The sequence below is a fragment of the Aegilops tauschii genome, chromosome 5 (genome assembly GCF_002575655.3).
Source record: "Aegilops tauschii subsp. strangulata cultivar AL8/78 chromosome 5, Aet v6.0, whole genome shotgun sequence".
NCBI classification, from domain to species: domain Eukaryota; kingdom Viridiplantae; phylum Streptophyta; class Magnoliopsida; order Poales; family Poaceae; genus Aegilops; species Aegilops tauschii.
The window spans coordinates 526,674,809-526,696,661 of record NC_053039.3 but is presented as its reverse complement, the minus strand read 5'-3'; positions in this window follow the sequence as shown (position 1 = coordinate 526,696,661).

The window sequence follows — 21,853 nt, the reverse complement described above, 5'->3', positions numbered from 1 at the left end:
TTGCCATATGTTTTGCAGGGTACACGGCAACTTCCCTAGTGTGCTTGTAAGCAGATGGCAACTCTCTCTTTTACCCGAACATGTTGTTTTGCTATGTCTCTTTGTAGCGGTACACGGCAACTTCCTAGTGTTAGTAGGTGGCAACTTCTAAGGTTTTCAAATCATGGCAACTGTAGTAAATCAGACCATACATGGCAACTGTTTAGTGTTAGTAGGTGGCAACCTCTAAAGTTTTCAAATCATGGCAACTATAGTAAACCAGACCATACATGGCAACAGCTGCAGTTGTCCAAAATGGCATCTGGCACTTGACCTGAGATGGCAACTGCAGTTGAGCAACCATGGCAACTGTAGTTGTCCGACATGGCAACTGTAGTTCAGCGACTTGGCAACTGCAGGTAAATGGACATTGAAGAGGGTCCGGACCATGGCAACTGCGGGGACGCGTGGTGACTGTCACGCTGGGCGCGCGGGACCGCGAGGTAGGTGGCTGAGAGAGGTCGTGTGGGCGTTATGCATTTTGCCCATACGTAGGCGTGTGAGAGGGACCGCAAGGAAAAAAAAAGGCGTGTGGGCACTAATTGTTTTACCCACACGTGGGCGTGTGGGCTGGTCTTCTTAGACACCACACAAAATGTGGGCAGCCCCCTTAACGCCCACACGTGTGGCAGTTATCGTCGTCCTTGGACTTTTAATGAGTGGAGAATGAGGTGTTTCATTTGATAATTTAATAATTAAAGGCACCACAGGGTAGCCAAAATAGACGAGTTGAAACTGGTGAGCTAGACACAGATCCAAAAGGGATGATCTAGGCAACAAAGTTGAAAGAGTTGCACGACATCTAAAAGTTATAGGGTGTGTTTAGTTTTAGACCCACCAAGAAATTGGCATGACCAAAATTTGAGAAGTGCTTCCATGCTTTCCAGGAGTGTTTTTTTTGCATGAAAATTAAAGCCATCTAATGGCTGTGATTAGAGGTGCTAGCCCATCAGTTTCATCTAACAAAAGGGTACTAATAATAATACTAATCAGCAGCGGGCCCAAAATGAAAGCTAAGGGATTGAGCACGGCACGAAACTCGTCCCTTGGGCTCCCACTTAAGGACAAGATATTGTCCACCACCGGTTTTGCCCAAATGTAGCGCCTCAAAAGTTACCGGTTATGTATGTACCCTCTGACCAAGACGCATTCTAATTCACACATTTTTCTATAATCATCGAGTGAATTCCTCATAATATGGTCTAAATTGATTGTACGTGGAAAAAAATCTTGATAATTTTTACAAGGTTAGCAAAACTAGGCGATGCTGAATTGCTAGCCATTCTATCAGGGGCCAAATCCCGACACCGTACTAGGACTTTATACTCCCGGTGTTTGGACCATCATGGGTTTTTAAGATAAGATAATCACGCTCACCTTTTGTTCAAGAACTAATCGTGCTTACGCTACAAAGCAACATCCATATCAATGGCTTTATGCATCCCCTGCCGTGCCTAGACGGCTAATTTGACTTCTGTAAGGCTCACTTGGCAGAGCACGGCAGCATGAGCCGAATTGGCAAGCGTGCCAAAGATGATGGAGTCAAGCTAGAACTAGAATCAAAGACGGACCAGTGTTTTACTTGCAGAGTACGGCTATATCCTCATGCAACTTTGTGTGCTAAATAAGAGCTAGAAGGTCTCAAGGTCAGCCGCCACAATAATAAAGTCAAGAAACTTCAAGGATCATTTTAGGCTTCATAGAAGTCAACGAAGCTTGCTAATAGAATAATCAATGAACCTTGAGCAATTTTCTCTTCTATAGTTTCACCAGTATCAATATTTGGCAAAAAAAATATTGATTCATTGTTTCGAATTGTCAGACATTTTTGGTACTTTTTGTGACCTTTTATTCCTTTTTTCTAGATATTTGTTGACTTACTAGTATTTTTCTTTAAGCGGACATCGACATGTGGAATTTTATCTATTGATTAATTTCATTGTCATTTTTTCAATAATAATTACTTTACATGAACTTGAAACAAGAGTGTGCTGGCTGCTGAGTCTATGCGTTTAACTTGTACACACACACAAAGCCTATCCGCTTAACACAAACCAACCTGGGATACTTTTTTGAGCCTGAAACCGTAGAACAATCATTCTACGGTATTTTCATTAATATATTAAAAGTACAATAAAAGATAAAATACAATTAGCCAATGCCCGTTTTAGGAATCATGACACACAAAAAAATGGGTAGAAAGAGCCTAGTCCTGCTCTATATACTGAACCACCTAGTTCCTGATCTTCTCAGCTTTGCTTGGCTTAGCTCTTAATTCTGAGGCCCAAAGTCCTTCCTTGATATAGAATTTCCAGGTATTGAAATGCGGGGCTGCTGATCTGAAGATCTTGTCGTTTCTTACTGACCATATACTCCAACAACTCATGATGATGATGTCCATAGCTATATCTGAAGGAAATGAGGATATGGATAATGTGGCTTCATCATGAAAGGAAATATACCTCTCTTCCTATCTTGAATGAGATAGTTCCAGCAGCTAGTTGCAAATGGACAGTCCCAGAAGAGGTGAAGAGATGTTTCTTCAGTTTTGTCAGCACAGAGCACACAATTATAATCATCCAATTGCATATGCTTGCGATGGAGCAAGTTTCTGGTGTTGACCCTATCATTATATAACATCCAGAAGAAAATTTTGTGTCGAAACCGGCAAGAAGTGCTCCATAGTAGTTTGAAGATGTTGTGAGAAATGTGGCTCTTCTTAAGGGTTATGTACATCTTCATTGGAAAATAATTACTGCTGCTCCATGAATAGCACCATCTATCTTGTGCATCACTAGTCGTTGTATCTATCAGTAGTGATTGGAGTGAAGTGAATTGCTGATAGGCTTGTAGTGTGAGAGGTCTATGGAAATGTTGACTAGTTTCAGAGTGTTCCATGATCTTGGCCAGTGTGATGGTTCCATTTATGGCAAAGGAATGAAGTTCTGGATATTTGTCAACCAAAGGAGTACCATTCCAATTATCAGTCCAGAACAGAGTTGTGTCCCCTTTCCCTGGCTTACAGAGAGCCTGCTGCTTGTAGGAGGGGAGCAATTTCAAAACAGATTTCCACCAGAAGGAACCCACCATTCTGTCAGCTGGAAGATTGCTCTGGTAATAGCTTTCCCAGATGATGCTGACCCATGGAATGTCTTCTTTGTTGAGGAACTTATGAAGAAATTTCATCAGAAGATCTTGGTTGTGGATAGAAATATCTAGTACTCCTAGTCCACCATCCTCTTTAGGGTTACAGACTCTCTCCCAGGCTATAAGAGCAGGACCTTGGTCAGTGGTTCCATACTTTCTCCAGAAACAATGTTTGAGATACATGTTGATTTGTTTGATCACAGTCTTGGGCAGAGATAATGTGCACATGAAAAAGGTGGGCATGCTGGTGAAGATTGATTTAATCAATGTGAGCTTATCCCCAGTAGAAAGCAAAGTGGAACAGCTGAGGGGTCTATTCTCAATCCTCTGCAACATAGGAACATAATACACAACATTAGGTTTGGATGTGCTGAGAGGGAGTCCAAGATATGTGTGAAGCAAGGTTCCAATATTGCACCCTAGAAGAGCAGAGAGCATAAGCATTTTTTCTATGGGTGTGTTCATAGATATCATGGTGGATTTGGAATAATTCACCTTGAGTCTAGTGTATGATGCAAAATGGAGCAACGGGTTTTTTATGTGTGCGAGTTGTTGGGCATCTGCATTGGCCACTAGAATAGTATCATCAGCATAATGGATGATTGGATAATCAGGGCAAGAATGGTGGATCAAAGGTGATACTATCAGATTGCTTTGCATGGCTCTATTCATCATGGTTTGGAGCATATCTGCAGCTATGACAAAAATCAGGGGGGGATAGGGGATCACCTTGTCTAACTCCTTTTTTACATTGGAATTGTTTCCCATGTATTCCGTTAAGAAGAATGGATGAGAAACCAGTGCCATAAATCATGGTAATCCAATCAATCCATTTTTCTCCAAAACCTTTTGCTCTCAAAATTTCAATAATTGTATCATGATTGAGCATGTCAAAGGCTTTCTCAAAATCAAGTTTCAAGAGCACAATCTGAAGGAAATATGCCCTAGAGGCAATAATAAGGTTATTATTTATTTCCTCATATCATGATAAATGTTTATTATTCATGCTAGAATGTATTAACCGGAAACATAATACATGTGTGAATACATAAACAAACATAGTGTCACTAGTATGTCTCTAATTGACTAGCTCGTCAATCAAAGATGGTTGAGTTTCCTAGCCATGGACATGAGTTGTCATTTGATTAACGGGGTCACATCATTAGGAGAATGATGTGATTGACTTGACCCATTTCGTTAGCTCAGCACTTGATCGTTTAGTTTACTCCCGAATACCGGAGGAACACATTGTGTGCTACCAAACGTCACAACATAACTGGGTGATTATAAAGGTGCTCTACAGGTGTCTCCGATGGTGTTCGTGGAGTTGGCATAGATCAAGAATAGGATTTGTCACTCCGATTGTCGGAGAGGTATCTCTGGGCCCTCTCGGTAATGCACATCACTATAAGCCTTGCAAGCAATGTGACTAATGAGTTAGTTACGGGATGGTGCACTACGGAACGAGTAAAGAGACTTGCCGGTAACGAGATTGAGCTAGGTATTAAGATACCGACGATCGAATCTCAGGCAAGTAACATACCGATGACAAAGGGAATAACGTATGTTGTTATGCGGTTTGATCGATAAAGATCTTCGTAGAATATGTAGGAACCAATATCAGCATCCAGGTTCTGCTATTCGTTATTGACCGGAGACGTGTCTCGGTCATGTCTACATAGTTCTCGAACCCGTAGGGTCCGCACGCTTAAAGTTCTGTGACGATCGGTATTATGAGTTTTTGTGTTTTTGATTAACTGAAGGTAGTTCAGAGTCCCGGATATGATCACGGACATGACAAGGAGTCTCGAAATGGTCGAGACGTAAAGATCGATATATTGGATGACTATGTTTCGACACCGGAAGTGTTTTGGGAGGTTTCGGGCATATACCAGAGTACCGGGGGGTTACCGGAACCCCCCGGGGAGTATATTGGGCCTAATGGGCCCTAGTGGGAGAAGAGGAGGGCGGCCAGGGCAGCCGCGCGCCCCCTCCCCCTCTAGTCCGAATTGGACAAGGAGGGGAGGGCGGCGCCCCCCTTTCCTTCTCTTCCTCTCTCCCTTCCTTCCCTTCTCCTACTCCTACTAGGAAAGGAGGAGTCCTACTCCTGGTGGGAGTAGGACTCCCCCCTTGGCGCGCCCTCCTCCTGGCCGGCCGCCTCCCCCTAGCTCCTTTATATACGGGGAGGGGGGCACCCCTTGGAGACACAACAATTGATCATTGATCTCTTAGCCGTGTGCGGTGCCCCCCTCCACCATAATCCACCTCGGTAATATCGTAGCAGTGCTTAGGAGAAGCCCTGCGTCTGTAGCATCATCATCACCGTCACCACGCCGTCGTGCTGAAGAAGCTCTTCCCGGAAGCTCTACTGGATCGTGAGTTCGCGGGACATCACTGAGCTGAACGTGTGCTGAACGCGGAGGTGTTGTACGTTCGGTGCTGAGGATCGTTCGATCGTGAAGACGTACGACTACACCAACCATATTGTTATAACGCTTCTGCTTACGGTCTATGAGGGTACGTAGACGACACTCTCCCCTCTCGTTGCTATGCATCACCATGATCTTGCGTGTGCGTAGGAAATTTTTGAAATTACTACGTTCCCTAACAGTGGTATCAGAGCCAGGTTTATGCGTAGATGTTATATGAACGAGTAGAACACAAGTGAGTTATGGGCAATACAAGTCATACTGCTTACCAGCATGTCATACTTTGGTTCGGCGGTATTGTTGGATGAAGCGGCCCGGTCCGACATTACGCGTACGCTTACGCGAGACTGGTTCTACCGACGTGCTTTGCACACAGGTGGCTGGCGGGTGTCAGTTTCTCCAACTTTAGTTGAACCGAGTGTGGCTACGCCCGGTCCTTTTGAAGGTTAAAACAGCACTAACTTGACGAAATATCATTGTGGTTTTGATGCGTAGGTAAGAACGGTTCTTGCTCAGCCCGTAGCAGCCACGTAAAACTTGCAACAACAAAGTAGAGGACGTCTAACTTGTTTTTGCAGGGCATGTTGTGATGTGATATGGTCAAGGCATGATGCTATATTTATTGTATGATATGATCATGTTTTGTAACGGGGTTATCGGCAACTGGCAGGAGCCATATGGTTGTCGCTTTATTGTATGCAATGCAATCGCCCTGTAATTGCTTTACTTTATCACTAAGCGGTAGCGATAGTCGTAGAAGCAATAGTTGGCGAGACGACAACAATGCTACGATGGAGATCAAGGTGTCGTGCCGGTGACGATGGTGATCATGATGGTGCTTTGGAGATGGAGATCAAAGGCACAAGATGATGATGGCCATATCATATCACTTATATTGATTGCATGTGATGTTTATCCTGTTGGCTGTATGCATCGTTCTGATGCAGAGGCCGGGGAGTCCCCCCTTTTCGAAAAAAATGTGATGTTTATCCTTTATGCATCTTATTCTGCTTTGTTTGACGGTAGCATTATAAGATGATCTCTCACTAAATTTCAAGGTACAAGTGTTCTCCCTGAGTATGCACCGTTGCCAAAGTTCGTCGTGCCGAGACACCACGTGATGATCGGGTGTGATAAGCTCAATGTTCATCTACAAGGGGTGTAAGATAGTTTTGCACACGCAGAATACTCGATGTCGGAGTAAATGGCCACGGGTAGCCTAACCGACTCCCCCTGGCTCCTCAAAAAATTATCAGGTCATTTAAGCCTTCAAGCATACGAAGCATAGGGCCGCCTTCCCCCGGCCGGCTATCCCCAGGGCCGACTCCCAGAAGGCGACCCAGTCCCAGAAACCTTCCCCAAGAAAGCTACGAGATGGCCGACTCCAGGAAGCTGGCTCCAAAAGGACCGACTCCCAAAAGCCGGCCATGAAGAACGCCGACTCCCAGAAGCCGGCCAAGACCGCACCCACCAAGACTGTGTCCACCTAACGGTGATAAGACCCCCGAATCCCGAAGCAGGCATGGCCACAGGGCACCGTACGGGTCAGCCATCCCCCGTCCGGCGCGGCACTGTAGCCATGTTGGCCTCAACGTCGTCCACGACAGACGCCAGTACGGCCCGCGGGCGGCGGGCCCCTTTAGCCAGAGAGACGCTCGAAGGCGGCCCGGCCTCCCCTAGTCGGCCAGGGGCGTAGCCGGCCCCCAGGAGCCGGCTACCTCCCTCCCTCGAAACATGTGCCACATTAAGGAGACAAGACGAGGTAAGGCTACAGTGAGAGCCCGTAAGGCGGCTACGCTGTAGCCACGCTTACCTCGACAAAGCCCTCGTCATCAGGGGCGAGGCAACAGTAACCAGCCGCCGACAAGACCCCCAAGCGGTGGGGCCGGCCTGTCGACCAAGAGGCCGGCAGCCGGCGGGACCCACCAGTCGGCGGGCCCCAATGGCCGGCGGAGAAGCCGGCGAACACAGACACTGACGGCTGGGACCCGCGCCCAGCCGGATTACTATTGTACCCCTGGGGGGTAGGCCTATATAAACCCCCCGGGGCACCCATGCAAAGGGTTGGTCTCATAGAATTACACACACCATATAGAGAGAAGGGGAGAGCTAGCCTTGCTCTTCTTCTCCCTCGAATCCGACAGCTCAAGGAGCACTTGTAGCTACTCGTTTTGATCTAGTGATCATGCTGAGACCCCGCAGAGCAGGACTAGGGGTGTTATCTCCACGGAGAGCCCCGAACCTGGGTAAGATTCGCCGGCGTGCATGTCTTTGCCTCATCCCGTTTCCAGGCACCGGCGACGTCTTACTGGCTCCCACAATGATAAGCCACCCGTTGGCATATGTCGCACCTACCACCCGACATTTGGCGCCCACCGTGGGGCCAGGTGCACCGTCGTCCGGAGACCTGTTCTGGACGGGAACCCTTTTCCTCCCCCGCGAGCGCAGCCAGCCTGCTGCGCCCGATGGCGTTTGCCCCGACGCGCTGCAAGGCGTCGACGACGCCTGCGCAGCGAGCTGCCTCGCCGATCTGCTCGGCGAGACTCGCATCTCCGACGAGCCCGCGTCCGACGCGGGCACGGACTACCCCGAGAGCCTCCTCGACCAACTTCACGTCTCTAGCGAGCCTGCTGTAGACTTGGAGTCGGTCGGCTCCACCGACCCGATGCTTGTCGATTCCGACACGGCATCGCTCGACGCCTACCCCTCCAACGTGGTGGTCTTCGACGACCCTCTCCCTCGAGCTGACAGCGGCAGCTGCGCTGTCACCGAAGTGTTGGTCATCAGCCACGTCGCCAACTCGGGCGAGAACGCCCACGACGCCCTGCAAGCGGCAATGCACGACTTATTCGTCCCCATCCCGGCCGACGCCGACGCTGAGACCCTGGAGGCACGCCGCCTCGCCCTCATCGCGCAAGGCCAGAAGATAGCCTCCATGAGACGCCTCACCGAGGCTCACCAGCGCGAAGTCGACCGTGCCGCCTTTGGCACGCCGCCTCATGGCGGGCCGAGCCGAGCCGGCTTCGTCCAGAAGCGCGGTGCGGCTATCGCCAGCATGCTGGGGGCAGACCGCCCCATCTACGCCACCCCGCTCGAGAATCTGCGAGCTGCTCAGGCGGCCGCTGAAGAGCTAAATGGGCTGGGAGCCGATGAGCTCCCCTACATGACAAGACGAATCCAACAGCTGATCGATGCGGCCGCAGAGCGGCACGAAGCCGGCGCCCGCGCTGAGAGTCCTCCCCCACGCCGAGAGCACGCCGCGACATCCCGGTCGCCGACTGCGAGCGGTGCCCGTGCAAGGAAAGACAAGGAGCCGGCTGCTAGCCGCAGCCGGACTCGGATCACCATCGAGCGCGACGCGGAAGGCCGCCCTCGAGCAGTGGAGCGCCAAGGAAATCCGCCTCCTCCCCCGCCTCAAGGGGAGAGATATCCCACCCCGCTGCCTGTCACGCATCCGACTCTTGGTAGCCGACTAGGCCACCGCGAAGGAGTCGGCGAGAATGACGCCCGCCGCCGGATCGATCGCCTAGCTCGATCCCTGGCGCTAGAAGAAGAAGACGATGTCGGCCCGCCATGCTTTGGCCCCCACATCCGCGATGAGCCCTTCCCCAAAGGGTTCTCGCTCCCTAGAGACACGCCCAAGTACAACGGCTCTGTGAAGCCGGAAGATTGGCTCATCGACTACTCTACTGCTGTCAGCATAGCCAACGGCAACAGGCGAGTAGCCGTGAAGTACGTCTCCCTCATGCTGCAAGGCACGGCGCGCACCTGGCTCAACAACCTCAAGCCCTACAGCGTCAACAGCTGGCTGGACTTCACGGAAGTCTTTGTCCGCAACTTCACCAGCACGTACACGCGGCCTCCCAAGCCTCGCCAACTCTCCCTATGCGTCCAAGGGCCCAACGAGTCGACCCGCGACTACCTCACGCGGTGGGCCGAGCTCCGCAACTCCTGCGAGGGGGTGCACGAGGTTCAGGCCATCGAGTACTTCACTGCCGGGTGCCGAGAGGGCACCCTCCTCAAGCACCGACTCCTCTGCGACGAGCCGGCTACCCTCGACGAACTGCTGATCATCGCGGACAAGTACGCCACGGCCGACTCCTTGATGAACACCGAGCTCCGAGTGGACGCCTCCGGGAAGGTGATCGCTCCTGCTCCCAAGACGCCGGCTGGCGACTCCAATCGGCGCCCCTACCAGAACGATCACAAGCGCAAGGCCCCTATGCCGCCTTCCACCAGTCGGCAAGTGGCCACAGTTGAAGATGAGCAGCCCGAAGAGCGGCCCGCTCCCAAGAAGAAGGGTGGCAGGCCGGCTTGGCAGCCGGCTTTCTCCTACGAGCAGACTCTCGATGAACCCTGCAAGTTCCACAGCGGCGCGAAGCCGTCCAACCACACGACCCGAAAGTGCCACTGGCTCACACGGATCTCCAAGGGCGAGGGGCTGGTGCCGCCTCCCGGCCCGCCGCCTCCAGCCCCCCAGCAGCCGGCGGCTCGACCAGCAGTCGGAGCCGTTCAAGATGAGTTCCCTGAAGAGCACGCCGCCTATGTCGTCTTCACAAGCCAAGTTGAAGACAAGCGCAGTCGGCGCCGACAGCACCAAGAGGTCAACGCAGTCGCCTCCAGCAACCCCGAGTTCATGCACTGGTCCGAGAAGCCCATCAACTGGAGCCAGGCCGACCACCCAGAGGTGATGTCGTCCCCTGGCTCCTACACATTAGTATTGGACGTCACCCTCGCAACGGAGAGGCGAGCCGCCCGATTCTCCCGCGTTCTGATTGATGGCGAAAGCAGTATCAACATATTGTACCGCGATACCATGGAGAAGCTGAACATCAAGGCGAAGCAGCTCATGCCAAGCCGGACCGTGTTCCATGGCATCGTACCCGGCTTGTCCTGTTCCCCGATCGGCAAGGTCAAGATGGATGTTCTCTTCGGAGACAAGGATCATTTTCGCCGAGAAGCGATCTGGTTTGAGGTAGTGGATCTGGAGAGCCCTTTCCATGCCTTGCTTGGCCGACCTGCTCTGGCCAAGTTCATGGCTGTGCCCCACTACGCCTACCTGAAGATGAAGATGTCGAGCTCGAAGGGGATCATCACTGTAGCCGGCGACTACAAGAAGTCCATCGAGTGCGCTATGGCCAGCAGTCGGCTAGCCGAGTCCCTCGTAGTGGCAGAAGAGAAGAAGATACTGGAACGGGTTGTGGCCATGGCCGGCAAGCAGCCGGCCTTGTCCCCCAACCCCAAAGATTATGATGCGCAGGGCTCCTTCCAGCCGGCCAAGGAGACGAAGAAGATACCTCTGGACCCGGAGAACCCGGAAAGGTTTGCTGTCATTGGGGCAAACCTGGACAGTAAATAGGAAGGCGAGCTCGTCGACTTCCTCCGTGAGAATCGAGACGTCTTTGCATGGTCCCCAAAGGACATGCCGGGTGTCCCGAAGGATTTCGCCGAGCACAAATTACACGTCCGAGCCGATGCGAAGCCGGTCAAGCAGCCCCTCCGCCGACTGTCAGAAGAGAAGCGAAGAATCGTAGGAGAAGAGATAGCCCGGCTCCTCGCCGCTGGCTTTATTATGGAAGTATTTTTTCCCAGAGTGGCTTGCCAACCCAGTCTTGGTATTGAAGAAGAACAACAAGTGGCGTATGTGCATAGACTACACCAGCCTCAACAAGGCCTACCCCAAAGATCCGTTTGCTTTGCCACGGATTGACCAAGTGATAGACTCCACGGCCGGATGCGAGCTGTTGAGTTTTTTGGATGCCTACTCAGGGTACCATCAGATCAAGTTGGACCCAGCAGACCGCCTGAAGACTGCCTTCATCACACCATTCGGGGCTTTCTGTTACCTGACTATGACATTCGGCTTAAGGAATGCCGGTGCCACTTTTCAGCGTTGCATGCAGAAATGCCTCCTCAAGCAACTCGGCAGAAATGCCCACGTCTACGTAGACGATATTGTGGTGAAGACAGAGAAGCGCGGCACCCTGCTGGAGGACCTCAAAGAAACATTTGCCAACTTGCGCCGATTCCAGATCAAGCTCAACCCCGAGAAATGCATGTTCGGAGTACCAGCCGGCCAGCTGTTAGGCTCTGGTCTCCGAACGCGGCATTGAGTGCAACCCTGTGAAGATCAAGGCCATTGAGAGGATGGAGATTCCCACCAAGTTGCGGGACGTGCAGAAGTTCACTGGGTGCCTGGCCTCCTTAAACCGCTTTATCAGCCGGCTAGGAGAGAAGGCCCTCCCCCTGTACCGACTCATGAAGAAATCCACTCACTTCGAATGGAATGACCAAGCCGACCAAGCCTTCCATGAGTTGAAGAAAATGCTGACTACTCCACCTGTCCTGGCGGCGCCGACTGAGAAGGAGCCCATGCTCCTCTACATTGCCGCGACTAGCCGAGTGGTCAGTACAGTTGTCGTGGTCCAGCGCCCGGAAGAAGGCCGAGTCCAGCTAGTCCAGAGGCCGGTGTATTATCTAAGCGAAGTACTATCCAGCTCAAAGCAAAACTACCCGCACTACCAGAAGATGTGCTATGGGGTGTACTTCGCCGCCAAGAAGCTGAAGCCCTACTTCCAAAAGCATCCCATCACGGTCGTGTGCACTGCCCCGCTAGCCGAGATCATAGGCAGCCGGGATGCATCTGGCAGGGTGGCTAAATGGGCCATTGCGCTGGCACCCTACACAATCTTCTACCAACCCCGCACCGCCATCAAGTCCCAAGCATTGGCTGACTTCCTCGTCGACTGGGCCGAAACCCAGTACCTACCGCCGGCTCCCGACTCTACCCATTGGCGGATGCACTTCGACGGGTCTAAGATGCGCACCGGCTTGGGAGCCGGCATCGTCCTCACCTCTCCCAAAGGCGACAAACTGAGATACATGCTGCAAATCCACTTCGCCGCCTCCAACAACGTGGCCGAGTACGAGGCGCTCATACACGGGCTCCGGCTAGCCAAAGAACTCGGCATACGCTGGATCCTGTGTTATGGCGACTCAGACTTGGTGGTCCAGCAGTCATCTGGCGACTGGGACGCCAAGGATGCAAACATGGCGAGCTATCGATTCCTCGTCCAGCAGATCAGTGGGTACTTCGAAGGGTGCGAGTTCCTTCACGTACCACAGGCCGACAACGACCAAGCAGATGCCCTGGCGCGGATCGGCTCCACCCGACAGGCTATACCGACCGGTGTCTCCCTCCAGCGCCTCCTCAAGCCGTCCATCAAGCCGTCTCCAGAGTCGGACTCTATCTTCGTACCGCCTGCCCGCGATGCAGCCGGATCCGACTGGAGGAACCCCGCAGGCGGCACGGGGACTTCGACAACCGGCCCGGGGACTGTCGTAGTCACACCCAGCTCGGGGACTTCAGAACCCGGCCCGGGGACTGCAGCAGTCGGCCCGGGGACTGCAGCAACACAAGAAGTGGTGGCCGACTCCAATTCCACGCCACCCGACCCACCCACCCGAGTCATGGTGGCTGTACTAACAGTAGAAGAAGTCACAGCTCCATCATGGGCCCAGCCCATCCTCAAATTCCTAGTCAACAAAGAGCTGCCGGCTGATGAGATCTCAGCAAGACTAGTGCAACGACGAGCCGGAGCATATGCAATAATAAACAGAGAGCTTGTCAAGCGTAGCGTCACTGGAGTCTTCCAGCGCTGCGTCGAGCCAGAGAAAGGAGTGGCAATCCTCAAGGATATCCATCAAGGTGAATGCGGCCACCACGCAGCCTCAAGATCACTTGTGGCCAAAGCTTTCCGCCACGGTTTCTTTTGGCCGACTGCTTTGGAAGATGCCAAAGAGATAGTCAAGAGCTGCAAAGGATGCCAAGTCTTCAGTTCCCAGCAACACCTGCCGGCTTCTGCACTCAAGACCATCCCCCTCACCTGGCCCTTTGCTGTCTGGGGGCTGGACATGGTGGGCCCATTCAAGACAACCCGCGGCGGCTTGACACATTTGCTTGTCGCCGTGGACAAATTTACGAAGTGGATTGAAGCAAAGTCGATCAAGAAACTGAACGGGCCGACTGCCGTGACATTCATCACCGACATCACTATTCGGTACGGTGTGCCGCACAGCATCATCACCGACAACGGCACAAACTTTGCCAAAGGAGCACTGGCACGTTTCTGCGCGACGCAGGGTATCCGACTGGACTTAGCGTCCGTTGCCCACCCGCAGTCAAATGGCCAGGTCGAGCGAGCAAATGGACTCATCCTCTCCGGCATCAAGCCCCGACTGGTCATACCACTGGAGCGATCGGCCGGCTGCTGGCTCGATGAGCTGCCGGCTGTCCTCTGGAGTCTGCGTACTACTCCTAACAAGTCAACTGGCTTCACTCCGTTCTTCCTTGTATATGGTGCCGAAGCTGTCATCCCAACCGACATCGAGTTCGACTCGCCTCGGGTCACCATGTACACGGAGGCGGAGGCCAAGGAAGCGCGAGAAGACGGCGTCGACCTGCTGGAAGAAGGCCGGCTGTTAGCACTCAGCCGGTCCGCCATCTACCAGCAGGGGTTGCGCCGTTACCACAACCGCAAGGTCAAGCCAAGATCTTTCCAGGAGGGCGACCTTGTGCTTCGGCTGATCCAGCGAACAGCCGGCCAGCACAAGCTCTCGGCCCCTTGGGAAGGCCCTTTTGTCATCAGCAAGGCACTAGGCAACGACTCCTACTACCTGATCGACGCGCAAAAACCAAGAGCACGCAAAAGGGATGATTCTGGCAAGGAGTCGGAGCGACCATGGAACGCGAACCTCCTGAGAAGATTTTACAGTTAAAAGCAGTATGTATCATGCTACCCTTTTGTATTAAGTACGAAACAACAGGCCCCTCGAGGGGCACTCGGGGACTGCCTTCCTTTATCTATGAATGACGAGTGTCATATTCACGAATGTATTATTACATTTGATTTCTGTCTGGCACCGGGTTCGACTAGTCGGCCCGGGGACTGGCCGCCTTAAGTTATATTAAAGTTCTACCTGAAGTCAGACAAGTAGTGTGCCGGCTCCCGAGTCCTCTCTTGTTGAAAGTCGCAGCTCGAAGAACCGACTGTCCGACTAGCAAGAGCCAAGGCAGAAAGGATGCCCACACGAAAAACGGCTAAGGACTAATGAACTTGTATAGCGAAAAGACGGCCTCCAACCACGCTTGTCGGCTGTCAGAACAGCCGGCTGGCCGGCTTCCCAAACACTTCGCTATAATCCAACAAAGCTAGAGTACTTGCCCTCCCAACTGGCCAAGCACTTCTCCAGCCACAGATTGCAGAGCAACTATCCGACTGGGGAGGCGGCAACCAAGGGAGGGCGGCAAAGGAAACAGTAGAAGGATGAAAAGCAAAGAACAAGGGAAAGCCAAACGCATGCATAATCATATCTACATATAAAGCCCCCAACAGGCCGGCAATCAACATAGTTTGAATACACCCCCAGTGGGTGGAATTGTGCAAACTTAACAAAATATTGTTCCAAAAGTGATAAGACAGGAAAATAAAGATAGCAGACTAGACTAAAGGCGCAGTGTGGGAGCCGGGTTGGTCGGTGGAGACGGCGCCACCGGCTGGAGGAGTGGCCAGCTGGCGGGTCTCGGCTTGATCATCGCCGACTGCAGGCGGTGCACCCGCGCGTGCCGTGTTGCTGGAGGCACGGTCAAGCTGAGGCTGACCAGCCGCTCCACCATCCGGCCCGGCGTCTTCACCCTCCTCCTCCTCCTCTTCGCCCTCGTCGCTGGAGTCGATCTCCTCCGCCGAGTCTTCGCCGTCTGCCGGGTTCAGCCCGAACCATTCCTCCGGCTGGGCAACACCGTTGTCGTCCACCTCAGGGGCGAAGGCGCTGGTGTCGGTGTAGTCGGCGATCGCTGAAGCCCGTCGGATGATAGCCGGCTGCGCCGGCTCCAGCTCCGTGTCGGCCTGCTATCGCCAGGTGACCAGCTGGTCCAGACTCAGCCCGGGATACCAGGCCTTGACGAACTCCAGCGCCCGCCTGGTGCCGGACCGAGCCGCCGAAGCCTTCCAGGCCTCGAAGCGGCCGACCGCCACCTCCAGCCAGTCGGCAGTCCGACTGGGGGTGCGGGGAATCACTTCACCAGGCCAGAGAGCGGCCAACACCTGCGCCCCGACACGTTGAAGCCGGCGGAGCAGGCGATGAGTCGGCTGGAGGCGGGCCTGGATCGCCAAGAGCTGCTCCTCCAGCGACCGGCGAGCGTTTGGCGCGATCTCGGCGCCAGCCTACCTCTATGCCTCACGGCGGGCCTCGATGATCTGGTTGGCGGCGGTAGAGTAGTCAAGGAAGTACTCTGCGCAAGAAAGAAAGAGAAAGAAGAGAAAAAACACCAAGTCAGAAAACGAGCCAAAACGGCAAGCGGCAAGCAAGGACGAAGAAGAAGGCGGCTTACCGTCAACCAAATCTTCGATCTGGCCATAGCCGTCGATCAGCGTCTGCTTCGCTTCGGCCCAGCTAGCCGCCTCTGTCTCATACTCGGCTTGGAGGGCGGCCTCGCTGTCCTGCACCGCCTTCAGGGCCACCTTGTGGCTCTCCTCCTGGTCGGCCAACCTCTTGGCTAGACGGTCACGCTCCTGCGCCAAGGCGGCAAACTCGGCCTCCTTAGCACGGAGGGCAGCCTGAGACCCTCCCAGCTGCTCCCTTAGACTGGCGTTGGCCGCTGCAGGGATGGCAGAGTAAAAGAAGCAATAAGAAGAAGTTGTCAAGGAAGATCCGACCCGACTGCTCAGCAGTCGGCCCGAATCTCGGGGACTACACCCAGTGGGTGCGCTGACGCGCCCCCACGTGAGACAAAAAATGAAGCACGTACCCCGGCTCTCAGATAGGTCAGCAGTCTTCTGGGTCAGCTCCCGAGCCTGGGAGTTGAAGGCAACCGCGCGGAGGTTGTGGTAGTCCTGCAAGTTAGGCAGAAGAGCGAAATGAGAACAAGAATAGCAAAATAAGGTCTGCTAGGAAGTTCCAAGCCGCCTGCTCAGCAGCCAACTCGGAACTCGGGGACTACACCCAGTGGGTGCGCTGAAGCGCCCCCACGGAAGAAATCAAGATCAAAAAAGCAAAGACAAGAAGACTAACCCGGATGGCCGCCCGCGTCGCAAGGAACTCGTCGTTGTACTTCCTCAGCGCCGTAGCCTGGGCTTGGAGCCGGGTCCGGACGTCCTGCGCGGCCACGTTAATCACGGCTGTCCCTCCGCCCGGCGTCCATCCCGAGCTGGCGCTGGCCGCCTCCATATCCTGGGCCGACGAGCTGGAGCCCGCGGCCGGCTGCGGCTCCGATGCAGCCTTCTGCGGCTCTGATGCGGCCTTCCCCGTGCGCTGGCACGACGGCGTCCGGACCACCAGATCAGTCCTCACGACCGGTTCGCCCCCGGCCGATTGCATAGGCGACAGGTTAGGCCGGCCGCCTTGAGTCGCCCCAGTCGGCGGGGCCGGTGCCGCCACCCTCTCCAAGACGACGACGTCGTCCTCCCTCTTTAGTCCCGGCTGGTCACCGCCGACTTCTTCTGGCGGGGGCTCTGGGGCCTCAGGCACCGCGACGCGCAGAGGGGTGACTAGCAAGGCCCCTTCTGCCATCGCCGCGGCCACAACCTCCGCTTGGGCCTTGGCCGCTGCGTCGGCGCGCGCCTTCACCGCCTCCTCCTCCTGCGCCGCCTTGGCGGCGGCCGCCCTCAACTCCTCTGCCTCCCGCGCGTTCCGCTCCGTCGCCGCCAGAAGCTCAGCACGGGGGTCCACGCGGCAAGTGGTGCTCCCGGATCCTCCCGGCGACCCAACGACGGAGGCGGCAGCAACCCGCTCGAGCGACAATGGAGCCCTGGTTTTTTGAGAAAGGACAAGGATTCAGGAACTACCAGAGAAAAGAAGAAAGAATACACGACGGAGTATATACTTACGCCGACACCGTCTGCGGCTGCTTCACCGCCTTTCGGAAGCGGGCCGCCTTCACGGCCGCCTCTTCCCGCCTGGTCGCCGCCGCCCCACCTCTGGGCTTCTTCGGCCGACTACCGCACAAGCCCGGTGCGGCACAACGCTTTTGCCCGCCGCCCCGAGCAGGCGGCGCGGTGGAGAAACCCGCGCCGTGGCTAGACGCCGGCTGGCGGCGTGGGACGACTTCCGCCTCGTCGTCGTCCGGCCAGTCGTTGAAGCTGACTCCAAGCCCGGAGCCGCCTGCCTCGCCGCCGGCTTGGCCACCGCCCGCCTCGGTGTTGTCATCCATGGTGGCCGCCCCCAAGTCGGGGTCCTCCAAGTCGTGCTCCGTCCGGTCGGGGACGAATTGGCGCTCCGCGTCCGACCCGCCTGCAGGCCGAAGAAGAGGGCTCTGTCGAGACAAGCCGACTAGTCAGAGTCGGCCAAAAGGAACTCGGCGACAAAACTGAGAGAAGAAAGGGAAAAAGATAACATACCGTGGGTGGCGGGTGAGCTCGGCAATATGGCTCCTTGCCAAACTGCCACTCTGCGGAGAGCTTGCAGTTCCCAAGGTAGTTCACCATGTGGGCCACTTCGTCGTGCGGCATGTCTTTGGTGCACATCCGACTCGGATCGAGCTGGCCGCTCATCTGACAGATCAGATGAGGGCGGCTCTGGAGCGGAAGCACCCGGCACGTGACGAAGGCGGCCAGCAGGTCGGGCCCAGATAGGCCCTCCGACTGGATCATCACCCGCAGTCGGGCGACAGCCGCGGCTCCAGCCAGCGTCAGCGTCACGGCCCGATAGGACCACTGGGGCCGCCTACCCGCCGGCGGGCCGGCTTCGTAAGCCGGCAAATTGACGTAGTCGCCTTGCGGGGCGACGTTCTTCACATAGAAATATGACTTCTGCCAGAGCTTCACCGACTGGATCAGCGTGATGACGGGGAAGGGGTTGTCGGCTGTCACCCTCCGCATCGCGATGAAGGCGCCACTCTGAGCCGGCACGCCCTGCATATGTGTGCCCAGCTTGGACTGGAAGAACTCCCCCTAGAGCTCGAGGGTGGGGAGGACGCCGAGGTAGCCTTCGCACAAGGTGACGAAGGCGGACAGCAGCACCACCGTGTTCGGGGTGAGGTGATGCGGCTGGAGTTGGTAGAATTCAGGAAAGGAGCGGAAGAAGGCGCTCGCAGGCAAGCCGATGCCGCGCAAGAAATGCGAGCGGAAGACCACCCGCTCGCCCTCCTCCGGCTCCGGCGTGATCTCCTTCGCGGGCGCGAGATGGACCCGCACCTTGTCCGCGCCGGGCAGCCGCCGCGTCTTGCGGAGGAACTCGACGTGGTCCTCATGGACGTTGGAGCCGTCCCAATCCCCGCCGTACTGCATCGCGGCCTGAGACCGGCGGGAATGAGCGCGGCGGCGGAGAAAGGAGTGGTGGAACGGTACGGCGGCGAGACGCTGCTGTGAGGGAGAGCAGAAGGAAGAAGATGGCGGAGAGGAGAGGGGCGTGCGAGCGCCTGCCGCTTCCCCCCTCCCCCTACTTATAGCTTCGCGCGGCAAAGCCGAGGAGGCGAGGCGTGGGGTGGGACGTGGGATTAACTGCACCCACTCCCCCCACGCCCCGCGATTACTGCGACCTAAAGACGTGCCGAAACCGCCGCAGGAAGACGTGCGGGCGGCTTTGGGCCGCAGAGAATCCGCGCCAGGGCCCGGGCGTAGGAGTGGAGGGCCCCCGACCTGCGGCGACGTCTTGTCGCGCGCGTGGGCTGGCAGGCTTTTTAGCCAAGGGATGCCACGTGGTTCACAGGCGGTGAGTGGCCGGCCCGCAGCCCGGCGCGCGAGCCAGCAGACTCCCGCCCTCCGACTTCAAAATCTTTCGCCAAGGCGGCGCGCCCAGCCGAAGCCGGCTGCCAGCTCGTCAAGATAGGAAGCTGACCGAGCTTCTCGACTTCCACCCAACCTTGAAGCCCAATCAGCTTCGGGGACTACTGTTGGAGTAAATGGCCAGGGGTAGCCTAACCGACTCCCCCTGGCTCCTCAAAAAATTATCAGGTCATTTAAGCCTTCAAGCATACGAAGCATAGGGCCACCTTCCCCCGGCCGGCTATCCCCAGGGCCGACTCCCAGAAGGCGACCCAGTCCCAGAAACCTTCCCCAAGAAAGCTACGAGATGGCCGACTCCAGGAAGCCGGCTCCAAAAGGACCGACTCCCAGAAGCCGGCCATGAAGAACGCCGACTCCCAGAAGCCGGCCAAGACCGCACCCACCAAGACTGTGTCCACCTAACGGTGATAAATCCCCCGAATCCCGAAGCAGGCATGGCCACAGGGCACCGTACGGGTCAGCCATCCCTCGTCCGGCGCGGCACTGTAGCCATGTTGGCCTCAACGTCGTCCACGACAGATGCCAGTACGGCCCGCGGGCGGCGGGCCCCTTTAGCCAGAGAGACGCTCGAAGGCGGCCCGGCCTCCCCTAGTCGGCCAGGGGCGTAGCCGGCCCCCAGGAGCCGGCTACCTCCCTCCCTCGAAACATGTGCCACATTAAGGAGACAAGACGAGGTAAGGCTACAGTGAGAGCCCATAAGGCGGCTACGCTGTCGCCATGCTTACCTCGACAAAGCCCTCGTCATCAGGGGCGAGGCAACAGTAACCAGCCGCCGACAAGACTCCCAAGCGGTGCGGCCGGCCTGTCGACCAACAGGCCGGCGGGACCCACCAGTCGGTGGGCCCCAATGGCCGGCGGAGAAGCCGGCGAACACTGACACTGACGGCTGGGACCCGCGCCCAGCCGGATTACTATTGTACCCCTGGGGGGTAGGCCTATATAAACCCCCCGGGGCACCCATGCAAAGGGTTGGTCTCATAGAATTACACACACCATATAGAAAGAAGGGGAGAGCTAGCCTTGCTCTTCTTCTCCCTCGAATCCGACAGCTCAAGGAGCACTTGTAGCTACTCGTTTTGATCTAGTGATCATGCGGAGACCCCGCAGAGCAGGACTAGGGGTGTTATCTCCACGGAGAGCCCCGAACCTGGGTAAGATTCGCCGGCGTGCATGTCTTCGCCTCATCCCGTTTCCAGGCACCGGCGACGTCTTACTGGCTCCCACAATGATAAGCCACTCGTTGGCATATGTCGCACCTACCACCCGACACTCGGGTTAAACTTGATGAGCCTAGCATATGCAGATATGTCCTCGGAACACTGAGACCGAAAGGTCGAGCGTGAATCATATAGTAGATATGATCAACATAGTGATGTTCACCATTGAAAACTACTCCATCTCACGTGATGATCGGTTATGGTTTAGTTGATATGGATCACGTGATCACTTAGTTGATTAGAGGGATGTCTATCTAAGTGGGTGTTCTTAAGTAATATGATTAATTGAACTTAAATTTATCATGAACTTAGTACCTGATAGTATTTTGCTTGTCTATGTTGTTGTAGATAGATGGCCCGTGCTATTGTTCCGTTGAATTTTAATGCGTTCCTTGAGAAAGCAAAGTTGAAAGATGATGGTAGCAATTACACGGACTGGGTCCGTAACTTGAGGATTATCCTCATTGTTGCACAGAAGAATTACGTCCTGGAAGCACCGCTAGGTGCCAGGCCTGCTGCAGATGCAACTGACGACGTTAAGAACGTCTGGCAGAGCAAAGCTGATGACTACTCGATAGTTCAGTGTGCCATGCTTTACGGCTTAGAACCGGGACTTCAACGACGTTTTGAACGTCATGGAGCATATGAGATGTTCCAGGAGTTGAAGTTAATATTTCAAGCAAATGCCCGGATTGAGAGATATGAAGTCTCCAATAAGTTCTACAGCTGCAAGATGGAGGAGAATAGTTCTGTTAGTGAACATATACTCAAAATGTCTGGGTATAACAATCACTTAATTCAACTGGAAGTTAATCTTCCGGATGATAGTGTCATTGACAGAATTCTTCAATCACCGCCACCAAGCTACAAGAGCTTCGTGATGAACTATAATATGCAAGGGATGGATAAGACAATTCCCGGGCTCTTCGCAATGCTAAAGGCTGCGGAGGTAGAAATCAAAAAGGAGCATCAAGTGTTGATGGTCAACAAGACCACCAGTTTCAAGAAAAAGGGTAAAGGGAAGAAGAAGGGGAACTTCAAGAAGAATGGCAAACAAGTTGCTGCTCAAGAGAAGAAACCTAAGTTTGGACCTAAGCCTGAGACTGAGTGCTTCTACTGCAAACAGTCTGGTCACTGGAAGCGGAACTGCCCCAAGTATTTGGCGGATAAGAAGGATGGCAAGGTGAACAAAGGTATATGTGATATACATGTTATTGATGTGTACCTTACTAGAGCTCGC